Source organism: Cupressus sempervirens, chromosome 10, assembly GCF_028749045.1.
Source record: "Cupressus sempervirens isolate cs-2001-9-10 chromosome 10, ASM2874904v1, whole genome shotgun sequence".
In the NCBI taxonomy this organism is placed as follows: domain Eukaryota; kingdom Viridiplantae; phylum Streptophyta; class Pinopsida; order Cupressales; family Cupressaceae; genus Cupressus; species Cupressus sempervirens.
The window spans coordinates 798,772,707-798,789,730 of NC_143127.1; the positions used below are offsets into that span (position 1 = coordinate 798,772,707).

Below are 17,024 nucleotides of genomic sequence, written 5' to 3' on the forward strand. Positions count from 1 at the left end.
TTCTATTAACCAGAATAATGAAAGTGGGGATGGTTGTATGTTAGTTTTTCTGCATCAAAATATTCATTTGAGAACAAAGCCAGAGATATTATAACTGTGCAATCCTCTAAATTTTTTGGATGAAGTTGCAAAGATAGCATAGCAGTTTCATTCTCATGTGATGAATAAATTTCATCATCCTACAAGAATAGAATGCCCACGCAGACTAGGTAAGGCAATCAATCAAAATAAAAACTCATGCTAAGGCTGAAGTCAACGCAAGAAGAAGCCACTAAAAGAAAAGCCAAGCCTGTAAATTTTAAAGAAAACTCCTACAAAGGCAAGGCGAAAAATAAATGAGATTCCTGAGAAAGGTTTTTCTACCTTACAGATTTTTTCTCCTCCATGGGAATCATGAATCAAAATTTTGCACCTCTATCTATGGTTTTGAGCAGGAAGTAATGGCCAAATATTGAGATTAGGGAAAATGTATTTATCCTAAATGTTTAGGCTGCTTTGAAGGACTTCCTTTGGCATCTATCATTGTTGGTTGTGTTTACATTGCACATGGAGGAAGGATCAAGGGGAAAGAAGGGACACAGGTTTGTCTCAGGCCCAGATTCTAAAGCATTAAAGCTTGGTTCTCTAGATGAATTAGCCAAAGCTCGGTGGGTAGTTTTTGATCCACCATGGGAGGGTTTGAACTTGATTCCCTATGATGTGCTTTGGTCAGATCCTTCAAAGCATCTAGGTCTTTCTCCAAACACGGAACGGGGGAATGGATTATTATGGGGTCCAGATTGCACAAAATAATTTTTAGACAAGAACTGTTTAAAGTTGATTATTAGGGGACACAAAGGACCCGATGTAAAGCCTTAGCTAAGAAGTGGAGAAAATCATAGTTTTGAAAGATGAAGAAACCAAAAAAAAATGTGGAAATAATGCAGGAAAACATTAAACCTTTTATCCCATATTTTTGTTGTTGAGAGACTTTTGTCTTTTAAATATAACAACACACAAAATGAGTTGTGAAGTGCTTTTTAAAAGGCAAAGCCTTGTGCAAGGGCCCCACTCATCCGACTCGGCTAGTTAGACATAGTCAAATCATAATTTTAAACAAGCATGCAGTCAAAGTCAGTGATGTCAAAAAATATGAGGTTGCCAAAAAAATCAAAAGTTCGATGCTTCACTACTTCGCTAGCTAGGAAATTTCAAAAAATTTGGCTAGCAAAGTAGTGAGTTGCCAAAAAATCTACAAAATCTGACGAAAGCCGAATAAGCCTATGGGTCCCACATATAGTGCAATTAGCAAATCAGATAGTGCCAAGTGGCAGTCAGTAGGGGTGTATAGTGTAACTGAGCAGTGATGTGGTGATCGAATTTCTAAAGTGCACCAGATCGTGCCATGTGGCAGATCTGAGGGTTCTCATGAACTCGCTATAAGAAAGATGCACGAGATTTACGATGGCAACATAGCGAGGATGGATGTGGAAATGACACATGGCAGCGAGTTCTGATGGCAATGACGAGGTAGGAACTAAAGTGGCAAATGATGTAGATCAAATCTCCAATCAAGAAGCACCATGTGGCACTGGTCAAACCTAGTTTGACCTCGAATTCAGAGAGGTGAAGAGAAAATTGGTAAATAAGAAAAAATATTATTTTTTCTTATTTCCTTCCAAACTGTAGCGTGGATAAATTTTTAAATCAAAGGAAGCATTTATTATAAAAGTACTGACTTTAGAGATTCATTTAAATTTTTGAAAAATTTAAAATCTAAAGGATGTTCAGACCTGAATTTTCTAACAGAGGGGCATTTTTTAGACTAAGTTTTAATGGGTTTTCAAGAGGCAAAATAGGTGATGTTATATATCACCGAAATTGTGAGAATCTAGATTTTTCAATTCTGGAATCAGTTTGTGCACAGGAAGCAATCTGTTCAAGTTACATGAGGTTTTCTCCCAAGTTTCCAACTTGCAATTGATTTTAGGTATCAGAGTTCAGTTTTGATTTTTAACATGGTAATGACCTAAATAAGCATAAAATATGGTGAAAATGCAGTTGGGGTAAATTGTAACTACTTTCAAGTCATTTGAAACTCAAATTTCACTAGAATTTCATAAGGTTTTAGATATTTTGATGACTCAACAAGGGATTTCATCATTCAACAAGAGATATTTTGCTAGTCAGTTATAGAATAATGATGAAATCAAATCAGGTCAATGGTAGAAAGATGAAAGAGGTTTTCAATGCAAGAGATTGAATTTCAAGTGGACAGTGGGTAGTTGCATAACAGATCTGGTAATTCACTTCTTGCTATATCTGTCTATCTTTCATCCATTTTGAGGGTTCCAATTTTTTTTGTGACTGAGAAACCAATAGGTTCTAGTTCTTTGGAGAAAAATTGCACATTACTGTGAGACCATATTTTGGTTCCAATTTTGATGTGTTTCCTTGACTATGGTACCATACTTCAGCATATTCTCTCTTGTATGAATAGAAATAGGAAGATTAATATAGATAGTTTAGATCTCTTAGGTTTTCTTGTGTTTTTCATTTCATGCATATAACTGTATAAGTTTTAAGGAAATTAATACATATGAGCAGAAATTTCACTAGTTTCATTCTGGTTCTTGTCTCCTATCTTAGCAATCTATAAATCTTATGTGGTCTTGGAACAAAGATCTAAGATCCATTTGCATCCCTTTTAGGTTGTACATTTGATGTATTTTTCTATTGGACCAAAGGGCCAAGTAAATGCTTGATATGTTTAAACAAGGTTACTGGTTACTTGAGAAGAATATTTTGTGAGAATGAGACCCGAATGAACATTGATGTTTGAATCACAAGGTGATTAGATAGATCTGATGTCTGGGTATACAAAATATGTCTTGATGTCACAAATGTATGTTTGGAATTCATGGAATTGCCCAATGGATTAGGCACTGATTAGCTATAGGATCTCTTGTTATATTGCTGTATGTTTGAGGATTTGTTGAAAATAAACATCAATAATCAATTGCATTTCCCTTTCATCTTGAAGAACTTAAATATGATGCCCTCACTCAGCTTTTGAGATTCATAGATTTGCATTTAGCTACTGTAGATTGATGTTATTTCATGAGTTATTAGGAGAAATAAGGGTTTTATCTGCTTTACATTAGATTAAGTGCATGCTTTGATAACTGGTACCATATAAAGAATCTATAGGTATACCTGCCTAGGTTTTGTAGAGCCTAAAGTGAAAAAGGAGTATAGCCTTATAGTTGGCCTAGGTTCTTGGTGAATTGTGTCCATTATTGGAGATAGCTACCCATAGATGCATTCTTTCCTTACATACTTGGTTGTTTAAACACTATTAAATCAGGAGCCAACAATATGTAGCATCAGTATCCTTTGTAGATTTTGTGTACCTTTGTTGGTGTACTTATTGTTGGATGTGTTTATTGCGGTGATTACTTTCATTGATGACAATTGGTGATTCAAGGATGATGTACTTTTGACATGTGGTTCTTGACTTGAGGTGAATATCTTTTGTTGACTTTATCTTATGATTTTGGTATTCAATTTATACTTGGTTCATGTATGATGTTTGGTTATGTGGTGTTGGCATTGGATTGAGTGTTCTTTCTTTTTGGGTTATTTTATCTTTTTTGAATAGTATGTGTTACCTTTGAGGTAGTTTTGGCTATTAAGAATTCCTTGCCTAGGAATGTTTTATGATTGATTAGCCATAAGTGGATCATTCATTATCTTCCATACACGGTGGGAGTGGAAGCCAAATTAGGTAACCATGTGGTTAGGAGGTAGAGTCTTCTTACCATTTGGGTTCCCCTCACATTGCTAGCTATTGGATGTTCATTTCAGGAGATATACCTTTATCATTCTTATTTCTTATCTCATAGATTTCTTTTCAGTTGATGTATGTATGTTATCATGGATTCTGATGTATTATATATATTCTCACATACCCTATGACATGTGTAGTGGATGTTATTTATTGGAGGTACTTCCATTGTATTAGTCATGCTTATGCATTTACTTATGCGATTATGTATATGTTATTTCTTTATGATCATGAGACATTGTACTTGAAACTTAAACTTCTTAAATGTGACTCAATGTAAAGGAACCCTTGAGGAATTGAAACAATATCTATAATTGCTAATGTGTATTTGATGTGTATGTTCATATTGCTTCTGCATTAATGTTTTTGGTTAAGGAAAACAAGCTTTAAAAGGGCCCTAAAACCTCAAACATAGAAAAGAAAGTCAATAGTTTAAATGAAAAAGGCCACCAAGAGCTAGAAAAAAAAATAGTAGTTCCCTAAAACATAAAGCAAGAAAAAGCTAGGGAAGAGTACCAAAAACCAAGGTAGGCCGCCAAAGGCCGGGTTAGATCAACCAATGTCTTTGAGCATCTCTACAACATTGATCTCAAGCTTAGACATCTTGCCCATCTCCTCCTTTTCCATAGTGTCCTACTCAGGGGAAGTGGTGTCTTTCTTTCTAGTGCTAGCCCTAGTTCTTTTTTGAACACCTTCCTCCAGGGGCTTGTCTTTCTAATTTATACCCTGTTCCTTCTCCTTGCCACTTTAAACCTCACCACAGTGGATGAGCCTCTTTATGTTATCATGATCCTTGAGGATGTTGAGGTTTTTCTCAGATATGCCCTGCAAGGTTTCACCATATCCAAGGGGGTAGTGTTGAAAGCCTCCAACTTCTTGTCCATGCTAAGTTCATCCTCGTTAACCTGTTCCTAAGGCTGTAGGTCTCCCTTTCCAACTCATTGAGTCTGTGTTTGAGATCAAGGATCTCATGGTAGATCCATTTAGTTGTCCTATAGCTATCCACAATGTTGTTCTTAGCATTATTCAGCACATCCATCTCTAAGTTGTCCCTAGCAATCTCATTGAGGATGATCAAGGAAGGGTCTATAAGTTCTTCTATCTGGATCCTTCCCTCCTCATTCTCATGGACCTAGGTACAGATTATCTCTCTCTTGATCCCCAAATTCAAAGTGGTGTGGTCAAAATTTCTCCAGACCACCTTCCTATCCTTGATAGTGATGGAGCACCTATAGGTGGAAGTGCCCACATCATCGCAACCCTAGTCGGGTCCCAAGTCGAGCTGTTGCTCGGGCTTGTCCATTGGGTTTTCCTCCATCATTGCACTTCCCTAGCCCTACTTCTCCTTATTGACTTCTTCCTTCTTCCTCTTATTCTTGGTAGTCTCCATGGCTTCCTTGTCTCTATTGGAAGGCACTTTGATAATAATCTTTTGCTTTCTCTTCCTACTATCTTTTCCTTTTTTAGCCTTGGTCATCTCCTCACCATCAAAAATATGACCCCCAGTCTCCATGCCATGATCCTATTCATTATACCCTTTGTCTGAAGAGGTATATCTGCTAGTCTTAGGGGGAGTGGCAACCTCCTTGCTGAAATAGGGAGACATGTCCAAACTGTGCTAAGGGGATTCATAATCTTATAAATCCATGTACAAATCCACCTCCTCAGTCTTAGAGGGGGAGTAAATTTCATCAGTATCACTCGAATCCCTTTTAACCCTTTTTTCCTCTTTCTTTCCCTTAATTTGCTTGCTTATTGTTTTAGACTTGAAATATTCACATAATAGTAAGAGCAACTCATCGTGGAAAGTAGGGTTGCTCATTTTCTTATCTTGAAATTCTTGGATATTATCATTCATCGACGAATAGAGGTAAAAAGGAATGTAGATTTTAGCTTTGTACCTAAAGTGGTTGATCAATACAAAGTGGTAGGTGTAGATGTGATCAAACTTGGTGTCTAGAGTTATGTATTTGATAATGTCTCTCAGCACAAACCTCCAAATGGGCTTGATAGACCTCAGGAGATAGTGGGTTCCACTTTTCACCAGCTTTTTCTTCTCCTCCAAGTCTTTGGTGAACTTTTTCACCGCTTGCCCTGAGATTTTGTGGTCTCTGTAAAATCTTGATGTTGCTCAAACCTTAAAACAAAATAGTTTAGTAAACATTGTAACATGTTAGGTTTATTTCTCTTGGGTTCTCGAGCAAGGTGTTACAAATGAAATATTACTTGGGAGGTTAGAGTCTGTAGAAGCAAAATTGTGACAGTCTAGAGAACTAGCCAGAGTTGAGACAACTTTCAATGCTCTAAACATTTGACCTAATCTGTCAAGAAGTACAAGTGTAAGAGGAGACTTTTCCAGTAGTAGCAGATCTGAAGAAGATAAAAAGTTTGAAGAAAGAATAGCCCTTTTGGTAAGAAGAGAGAAAAATGGTAAGAAAATCTTTAAGTGTTGGGCTCATGATGAATATGGTCATTATGCATCTAAGTGTCCTAAAAGAGAGAAAAATATCAGTGGAAAATTTAAGCCTAGAAGAGATAAGGATATAAATTTTTTATATGATAATGAGCACAAAGAATCTAATTAAAGAGATTAGAGTGAAAGTGATGATGAATTAGGATTTGTGGCTATCAAGGAAGATGATCATAATAAATAAATTAGATAAGAGAGATCTCTAGTTACCCAAGTTGAGAAGAAATCAAATTGGATAAGTGATAGTGGATGTTCACATCACATGAATAGTGATATGAAAAAAAAATTTAAGTTCAAAAATCATGATGGAGGTAGAGTTGGTAACAATGCATCCTACCATATTATAGGGATCAGATCTTTTACTGTTGATGGTAAAACTAACACTGATGATATTTACTTTGTTGATGGTTTCAAACATAATTTTTAAGTGTTGGATGGTTGATAGACAATGGTCATCTATTGTAGTTCACAGAGAAGACTTGCATTACCAAAGATAAAGATGGTAAGCTGATTGGTACTAGAACCAAATCAATAGGTAATGCATTTCAATTGAATCCTACTAAAATAGCATGTTTGATTACAAAGGTTGACAATAATTGATTATGGCATAAAAGGTTTCTTCATATAAACTTTGATAATATTGTGAATGTTAGTAGTACATTTTTAGTGAGAGATCTACCTAAGATTATTAAGCCTACCAATGTTATCTACAAGGAATGTAATTTGGCTAAGAAGAGGAAAGTGTATTTTCCTGGCAAGAAGTTATCTAATATAGAGAAATTGTGATATAACACTAGACCCTAGGGCTTCTTCACACCCTATGTTTATAAGGAGCTTTCTCAAGAGATCATAATCCTTTAGTTGGGGGCACACCAACAAAGAAACATCAAATTTCTTACTAGCTAGCTCTAGTCCACTACTAACCCTCAAGTCCATTTATAACTCCAAGGGCACTAGTTCTTCATCCAAGATTTTTTTAGAATCCTTCTAACATCTATGACCTTGAAAAATTCTGATTTTGTAGGTGTATTCAATCTACTAGGGAAAATACACCAAATTGCTCCAAAAAAGCTACTAGGAATTATCCCTCCTAAATAGTTGGCAATAAGATTTCTATGAAAAATTCTTAACAACCCTACAAAAAATTTTCATTTATGGATATCCTTATTAGAGTATGTCAAGATTTTGTGATTTTTCAACCCCCAAACTATCCATACAACTAAAGTATAATTTTTGGCCAAAAATGAGTTTTTCAAGTGCTTTATCACTATTGTGATGGAAAACCACCTTAGAAAATGTTCCAAGACCTCTCCTTTGGGTTAAATCAAGGTTAGACCTTCTCCTTACTCTCTATGTGCCCATATTGAGGTATTTGAACTCTCAATCCCCTCCATAGCTCATTTTTCCAACTATGCTTCCTAGCCAAGTTGCATTTGGCTTGCCTAGGGTATCACTTTAAAAGTGCTTGCTAATTAGACCAAGAGACCTCCTTCTTGGTACATATTTTACATGGAACTTATTTCCAAATCCCAAAATATTAAAGGTTTCCAATGGTGGGAAGTGGCCCTAAGATCCCATTTTCTAAGTGCAACCATGTTCAGACTAGCAACCTGCCAAGAACAATTTTTTTTTTTTCTAAATTAATGCAAATGAATAGAAATGATCAAACCAAAACTAAAAGAATATTAAAAAATATTTAGAAACTTTTCCAACACAAAAATTAGGCCATTCAATCCTTCTCTATTAAAATGCCTTCAAATGCATAAAATCGATAACAAAACACTTACACAATTTACAAACGCAAAACCAACTTGACCAACTTGACCAACCCATAAAAATGTTTGTCCTCAAATTTTTAGAGTCTCCTCCATCAGTTCTATAACTTTTCTAAATGGTTAGGACATTTCAAACTAAAAAAATACAAAAGTTGCTTTTTTGCAAGAAAATTTTGTCATGACAACGTGACAACATTTTAGCAACTTTTATTCTACATGGAGTTAGACCTCCAAATTTGGTACAAAGAACAAGTAGAAAATAATATGAATAAAATGACTTCAAATTAACTATTCAAAGCCATTAGAACCTTTCTAGACTATTTTAGCCTTTATAGGACCTAAGTCACCTAGTTGATAATATTTGGCAACTTCTAGCAACTTGGTCACTTTGGGTCTTGCCAATTCTCCTAAACACACCTAAGGAACACATAGGAGCTATTATTAGACTAATGATGTGGCTAGAATCACAAGCCATAAATAAGGAAATACCTAGGTTTCACACTTATCTTTCCTAGGTGCTCCTGCAACAAATTGGAGATTGTTCACATGGATCTAAGTGGTCCTACAAGAACCAGAGGATTGAATGGTGAAAGGTACTTTATGATATTTTTTAATGATTTCACTAGGATGATGTGAGTAGAATTTCTTAAAGATAATTCTAATGCTTTTTATAAATTTAAGATATTCAAGAATGGATTTGAAAATGAATCTAGTGTTAAGATTAAATGTTTGAGATCATACAGAGGAGGAGAATTCACCTCTAGAGTGTTCAACATGTTCTATGAAGAGAATGGAATCAAAATATAGTTATCTTTACCAAGAACACCTAAATAGAATGGGATTTTTGAAAGAAGGAAAAAATAAGTAGTAGAAGCAACAAGAGAAATGTTATTTGAGAATGATATCTCAAAGAAATTTTGGAGAGTAGTTAACCCTATAGTATATACTCTGAATAGAGTACAGATCAAAAAAGATATGAGCAAGACGCCCTATGAGTTATGGTTTGGTCATTCACTATCAGTCAAGTATGTTATAACAGATTGGAAGTAAGTGTTACATAAATAGAGATGATGATATTGGTAAGTTTGATCCTAGAAGAAATGAAGGTATGTTTCTTGGTTACTCATTAAAAAGAAAAACGTATAGATGTTTCAACTATAGAACTAAGACAATAGTTGAGTGCACAAATGTAAGGATTGATGAAAAATTTTGTACTAAAGAGAATATGGTAGATTATAATTTTTATGAAGAAGAAGATAATTCTGAAATTGTAATACAAAATGATGATGTCCTTTTTGAGACTAACAATGACTTACAAAATGATGTATCGATTAAGAATAGAGGAAATAAAAGATCTGAACCTAGGGAAGGGATAAGAGTTGAGATATCAACTTCTACTTCTAGTAGATAATTGGGAGCAAGGATAAGGGTATGATGAAAAGGAACAGAGTGAATGAGGAATTGTGCCTAATTTCTCAAGTAGAACCTAAAAGAGTAGATGAGGAATGTATGGATGATCATTGGATAGAAGCAATGAAAGAAGAACTAGATCAAATTATGAAGAATGAGACATGGGAATTAGTTCCTAGACCTAAAGACAAGATTGTGATAGTAATAAAGTGATTATTCATAAATAAGATGAATGAGCAAGGAGAAGTAGTGAGAAAGAAGGCTAGACTTGTTTGCAAAGGTTACTCACAGTAAGAAGTTATAGATTATGAAGAAATATATGCACCTATGGAAGGAATGGAAGCATTAAGGATTTTCTTGGCTTATGCAACAAGAAAGAATTTAAAGGTTTATTAGATGGATGTCAAGTTAGCTTTTCTTAATGGAGAATTTGAAGAAGTCTACATTGATAAGCCTAAAAGATTCCCTCTAACAAAAGAAAAAGAGTTTTTATGCAAACTAAAGAAAGAACTATATTGACTAAAGCAAGCACCTAGAACCTAGTATGCAAGGTTTGATAGGTATTTGTCTAAGCTTGGATTTATCAAAGGTACACTTGATGGTAATTTGTATTTGGGAAAAATTGATGATGGCTTATTTATCATTGTAATATTTGTGGATGACATAATATTTGGAGGTAATGATAAAGAAAGTGATAAGTTTTCTAAAGACATGAAAAATGAATTTGAAATGAATATGATAGGAGAAATGAAGCTTTTCCTAGGATTGAAGACTGTACAGAGTAGTTATGGGATATTTATTTCACAGACCAAGTATCTGAAAGACTTGTTAAAAATATTTGTTTTAGAAAGTTGCAAACCTATTGGTACACCCATGATAACTAGTTACAAGTTATATATTAAAGATGAAACATCTATAGTCGAGAAGAAAAAGCATAAATCTATGATTAGAGGATTCCAATATCTAACTCACACTAGACTAGATATAGAAAATGTAGTTAGGATTGTAGCAAGAATTCAAGATGATCCCAAAGAGTAGCATTATGCAACAATAAAGAGGATATTTAGATATTTGAAGGGTATATTTGATTATAGAATTTGGTATGATAGATGAAGTTACTTCACTTTGTGTGAATATACTAATGTTGATTAAGCAGACAATATGGATGAAAAAAAGAGCACCAGTGGTGGAGCATTCTTTCTTGTAAGAAGATTGGTTTCTTGGTTAAGCAAGAAACAAGATTGTATATCATAGAGTATAGCTGAGGTAGTGTATGTTGTAGCAACAAATAACTATAATCAAGTTATGTGGATGAAAAAAATGCTGAAGGATATTGGGATTGAGTTTACAAAACTTGTTATCATCTACTATGATAACACAAGTACAATAAGTATGTCTAAGAATCTAGTATTGGATTCTAAGACAAAGCACATATCTATTAAGTATCATTTTTTGAGAGAGAAGACAAAAGAGAAAGAGATAAGGTTAGAGTATGTAAGTACTAAAGATCATATTGTAGATATCTTTACAAAGCCTTTTCCTACGGATACTTTTGAGTACCTAAGAGGTATACCAGGGGTTATGCCTCTACCTACTTCAAAGTAGATAATGCAAGGAGTGCATCAATCCAGTGGTATAGAGCACTATGGCTAGACTAGACTGAATGTTGATGCTCCTTGTATGGGGGAGTATCTAGTATGTACTGAGTCATTGAGGACTCTTAGTATTTTGGTATTTTTTATTAAATAGTTTCTTTGGACACTTGAACTAATTGAAAAACTTGGAAGAAGTATAATTGTGCACTTGTATTGATATCTTTGATATTGATGTCAATGGGGGAGAGAACGTGATCATGAAAAACATCTCCTAGGAAATGGGGAGAGAAAATGTAAGACAAGAACCTATTGAGATGTCAATGGGGGAGTGCTCTCTTTAGAGAAATTTAGAAATATTTATGTAAGTGTGTAGAAGAATATGTCAATGCATAGAAGAATATGTTACTGCATAGAAGGATATCTCTATGGGAAAGATATGCAAACAAAAAAGTGTTGGAAGTTTTTTACCATAAACAACTCATGACGGTAGCCAAAAGATTTCAGATTGATGAAGAGGATTTGAGAAGATGACAACAACAACAAATAAAATAGAGTAAAATTTGGTATTCTTAGAACTTAGATGTTTTTTTATCCATGTTTCCATCAATGCCAAAGGAGGAGATTGTTAGCATGAATGCTGATGATACTACATTGGGGTAGTATACTAATCATTAGAGAGTATTGATATGTTGCATTCATGACTATATTTTTCATTGATGTCAACATATTAGTAATTTTGTTAAGTCTAGAAGAATAGAAGTCAGTAATCTTATGATTTGAAAAAGCTAAGGAAGTTTTAGATAATGCATAGTGGATGACATATTCTTGAGGTTGTCCTAATGACATGGTGAAGAGGACTAAGTCTAAGTTAATGGTGTATGGAAGTTACACTTGATTTATTGGAAGCATTGCAAAAACTGAGTATTGGAAAATAGAGGTCTAATGACTTATCACTATCTTTCATCTGAGATGCAATAAAGAGATACACAATTACATAGTGATAGAGGATAGTGATGTGATGAATATACAATATAAAGGAGAGTTGTTTTCTTTGTTTATAATGTATCTTGAGGATGAGTATCAAGTGGAATATGAAGTATTAGTGCATAGTGTGAGAAGGAGTAGAATGCTTACTAAATAAGTGTAAGCAATCAAAGGGGTTCATTGGATGTGTAGTATGAGATTTGGTTATAAGATTTGAAGGAGAAAAAGTCTAGTTAACATGATAGAGATAGAGGAAGGAAGTACATTTTAGTTCTATTATTCTACAAGGAACAATATAGAGATCATTTGGATAGTGGGTTCTTCAGTCTTAACCTTGAAGGTATTTGGGCAATGGGTCCAACTATCTTCTAGAACTCCTAGCAAGGTTGGTACAACTTCTAACTAGGTTGGGATCTCCTAATAGGGATTCAAAGTCTCCAAATAGGGACTCATATGTATTTAATATTGTAACAAACTCCTAACACAATCTATCCTCTAACAAGAAATATTTATATTAGTACATCATCTTGTGGGTACCATCCCTGCTAGAGTTTTCCATCTGATCAAGGGTTTCCCTAGTTAACATATCTAGTGTTAATTATGTATGAATATCTTGTTGTGGTTTTAGTTAACCTTACTCATATGGTTAAGATTTTTTAAAGTTAATGAATGCTATGATAGTTGTATAATTGATTCACAACCCCTCCCCCCCTCCCCAGTTATATCAGTGGACTATATACTGTAACACTATAGGGCCAAGGTAGGTGCACTTCAAGGATTTGGAAATGATTGGTTATTTTGATATATTCTTCAGGTACTTTCTCACTAATGATTCTTCTATAGAAGATAATGGTCAATATTCTTCTTAATTTTGCAATAAACTTCTTAATTACAATAGCTAGTTATAACTCAAAAGGAAAGTTATTACAAATAAGTTTTGACCAATAATTTTTTTTCTTTGTTACATAGATGGAACATTGATTTTTTATTGATATATGAATTGTGCAACCATACAAAAATATCATCTTGTAACTGAATTAATTGATCACTGCATTCTCTATTGTTATACAGAGTCGAAACTAGTATCTCTAGACCTATTTAATTGACTTGCAATTAAATTTGTCAATAGTTAACTCTGAATTTCATTCTTATGACACCCTTCCCATATACCTAAAACCATATCAATTGTTGAAATCATTTATTTAATTCTTTGAATTGAAAGCAATCAATAAAAGACATAAAACTCATCCAAACTACTTTAAAATAAAAGAACTTTGTTAATCTCAATTCCAATATTACAAATAAATAAGAATGAAGACAAAAATTAGAGACACAGATATGCAGAATGCCCTTTTAACATTAATTTCCTTTGAAAACAAATGCAACACTGATATAAAATCAAAGTATAACTTAGAACTTGGAAAACTAAATCATTCAATATTTACTATATTCTTAGATTTGCAAAGCTAAATACATTCATATAATTGACAAAAGATGGATTGACTGTAAACTTTCCCATATACCTAGAACCCTATCAATTCTTGAAATCATTTACTTAATTCTTTGAATTAAAAGAAATCAATAAAAGACATACAACTCATCCAAGTTGCTTTAAAATAAAAGAACTTTGTTTATCTTAGTTCCAAGATTACAAATAAATAAGAATGGAGACAAAACTTAGAGACACAGATATGCAAAATGTCCTTTTCAAATTAATTTCCTTTGAAAAAAAATGCAATGCTGATATAAAATCAAAGTATAACTTAGAACTTGGAATACTAAATCATTCAATGTTTACTATATTCTCAGATTTGCAAAACTAAATACATTCATATAATTGACAAAAAAATGGACTAACTATAAATAATAATAACATAAAAAGCTGAAAATTCTATAGACTTTAGACCTTTACTCCACATCCTTGAAATCTTATATAGAAGGATTGCAACAAGATTCAAATGGAAGGACACATGTCAAATCTCTAATGGAATGAAAAGTGACAAGACATGTCTGAAAAAGTTATAATTAAAAGATTCTTCAATGTTTGAACCAAAATAGGAAGGTAGTTGCAGAATTAGTAGGTGATATTTATTCTAGGAGTCTTCACTTTAATCCATTTTGTCTTCTACTATCTCTAACTTCACTAAAAGCTTCAAAAAGTTTAATATATGCATCTATGAGAGATTTACTTTCTTAATGGGTTGCTCAATATATATGATCTTATATAAATCTCTCACTACCTTTAATTACATAAATCTTTAGCTACTCCCTACTGGTAGATCCTTAATCACTCCAACTACCTCACAGAAATATATTTCTCTTTTTGTGGGCCATTTGGTTGTGTTAACTTTAGTCTAATTCTTTTTTGGCTTTAGTCCACCTGGCATCTATTATAGCTCTTGATTCTAATGAAAATTTATTTAAGTAAATTTCAACCTTGAATAATGAATAAATCAGGCTCTTGAATGGGATATCACTACCATCCTCAAAAACCAATGCTATGGATTCCTAAGTTAGCTCTGTACTAAAAGAATTTGACCACTCATACTAGTCTCTCAACTTGCTGCTAGTATCCAAAATGGGAGGAATGCATGGCTCAATCCCCTATGATAAGACATTCATCTTTCCTTGTATATTTCATAACTTACTAGTAAAGAAGCTTATTAATTCTTTTACTATCTCTAGGCCCTCCTTTATTGTAATGATTTTTTAAAGAAATTCTAGCTTCTTAGCCACTAACATAATTAGCCTCTCCAAAAATTGAGTGTATGACCACCATAGATTAAAAGTGGGTGATAGCCACGTAAGTTCTTCATTGAAAACATGCTCAACATCTTGTAAAGAAGTATACAAAGAATGGGCTTGTTAGGATACATTTTTTAGAGTCTCCACTCTATGGTCTATCATACTTTTAAGGATAGTTGTCCTTACTTCACCACCCCACTATAGAGATAGACAATCAATTCTAATCCTTGTAGGTTATGTATTTCCTACCTCTAGCCCCTCTATTTGAGTAGTTATTTCTATTGTGATTTTAGCTCGTTATTCCTGAATGTTCTTTTCTCTATTTTGCTCTACACCATCTAGTTGCTCTTTCAAAGATGCATCTTTGGCTTCTATCCCCTAAACCTTGGCCTCCAATTCCTATATTATTTGTTTATAGACATGAATCTTTCTAAGTTCATCTTCATATAAATTCCTAACATCTATATAGTCATGGAATGCTATAGCTAGTTTTGCCTCTATTTCCTCTACTTTGGTCTCATTCATGAATGAGGAATGCTTCATAGCCTTGGATATTTCTATACTTGAGGTACCTCATAGAGTCCATACTATCATATTTCCCTTATCCATGCTCTACACATTGATTAACTTGGGCTTATTAGATGTAGGAGCCATGCTCCACATTGCTAAAGATTTGGAATCAATGTTAAAATATGATCCCCTCTATAGTCCATCAACACCAAATGCCTCATAAGATATGGTATTTTCTTGTCTTTTGATCTAGTCAAGCATGAAAGCTTTTTCTAGGTCCCAACCAGGTACCAGGAGCATACCACTTCTTTGTACTAGTTCTCTAGCCTTGTGAGGAGTCACCACCTCACTCTTAGGATCATAAGCATGAAGTTTGGTAATAAATTCTTTCTTTTCTTCATTAGACTCTGCTAGCTTCTTCTTCTTCAATGCCTATTCATTTTGTTTTATTTTGTAGAGGAAGCTCTTGAACTTAGTAGATTTGATGAATTAACCATCTTAAATAAAATGCTAAGCTTTGATGAACCTGTCATCCAATCTTATTGCTACCAACTATAATTCAATCAGAGTATTCTTTGTTGCATTTACTCTATCTTATATATAACTTTGCCTTAGATCAACAAAATACTAATTTCTTCTAGGTAGGATCTACAAAGTTATTTATTTCACCTATTCTAGTATGTGAACTACCATCTACCTTTTTCTACCCTTGGTAACCCATGATGCATCTACATGTTCATCTTCTTCAATTTCTAGGGTCACATTTGATTTTGAGCTATTAAGGTTTACCCTTTCTCCTTCTCCAATTGGCCCTTTTGGCATTTTTGCCATGATCTCAGAATGGTTAATAACCATCCTCCTTATCCTTTGTGGGTAGGGACATCCATGTAAAAACTATTGAAATTTGGGTCTTCTCTCTTCAACTCGCTCTCCACCCTTAGAATATTATCAATTTTCTTTAGTTTATCAACAACAACCCCCTTAGCTACTATGTTAGGAATGAGGTCCTCATGAGGTAATTCCTTTGTGCCTAGAAAAACATAATTTCTAATTTTTTTAAGAGTATTCCTCACCCAATTATTTGTTGGGATAAAGATAGAATAACTGAGAGGGGGGTGAATTAGTTACTAACAAAAATTAATCCACAAATCCCTTATATGTCTTGAAGATCTAGTTACTGCTGATACTCGATAAACAAATGCTGTAACTTAGTAGAATAAACTATTACTTATCTTCAAGCATTCATGCATGTAACTAAAAAAAAAATGAACACAAGAGACACTAGATTTAACATGGAAACCCAATATGGAAAAAACCACCAAGTAACTAGTCAAATATTTTTCACTCTTCTAAAGTGAGCCCTATTAGGAGCCAACCTTGTTAAAGGTTACAATACACACTATTAGGTGTGACCCTGTTAGGAGTGGCCTTGCTAAAGGTCTTTAGAATAATTCAATTGAACTATCACCTTGTTAGAGGATTTACAAAATGACTGTTAAACCAACTCTGTTAAGAGATTTGAAGTCACTGCTACAATGGTTAGAAAGAAACAATGAATTGACTTGAACAAGATGCAACTAAATTTGCCGACTATAGGTCTCTGTTTAGCATCATTAGATCCTCCTTGATCAAATATAGCTTTGTTGCTCCTCAATGATCTCTTATCATCCTTCAAATTTGCTTCCACAATAATCAGCCCTCATATCACA

The 17,024-nt window shown here is 33.8% G+C and overlaps 1 pseudogene; it reads left to right on the forward strand.

Moving 5' to 3' along the window:
* Positions 1 to 335: 335 nt before the first annotated feature.
* On the forward strand, positions 336 to 1,496 carry LOC149536332 (serine/threonine-protein phosphatase 7 pseudogene; annotated as a pseudogene).
* Positions 1,497 to 17,024: the final 15,528 nt, after the last annotated feature.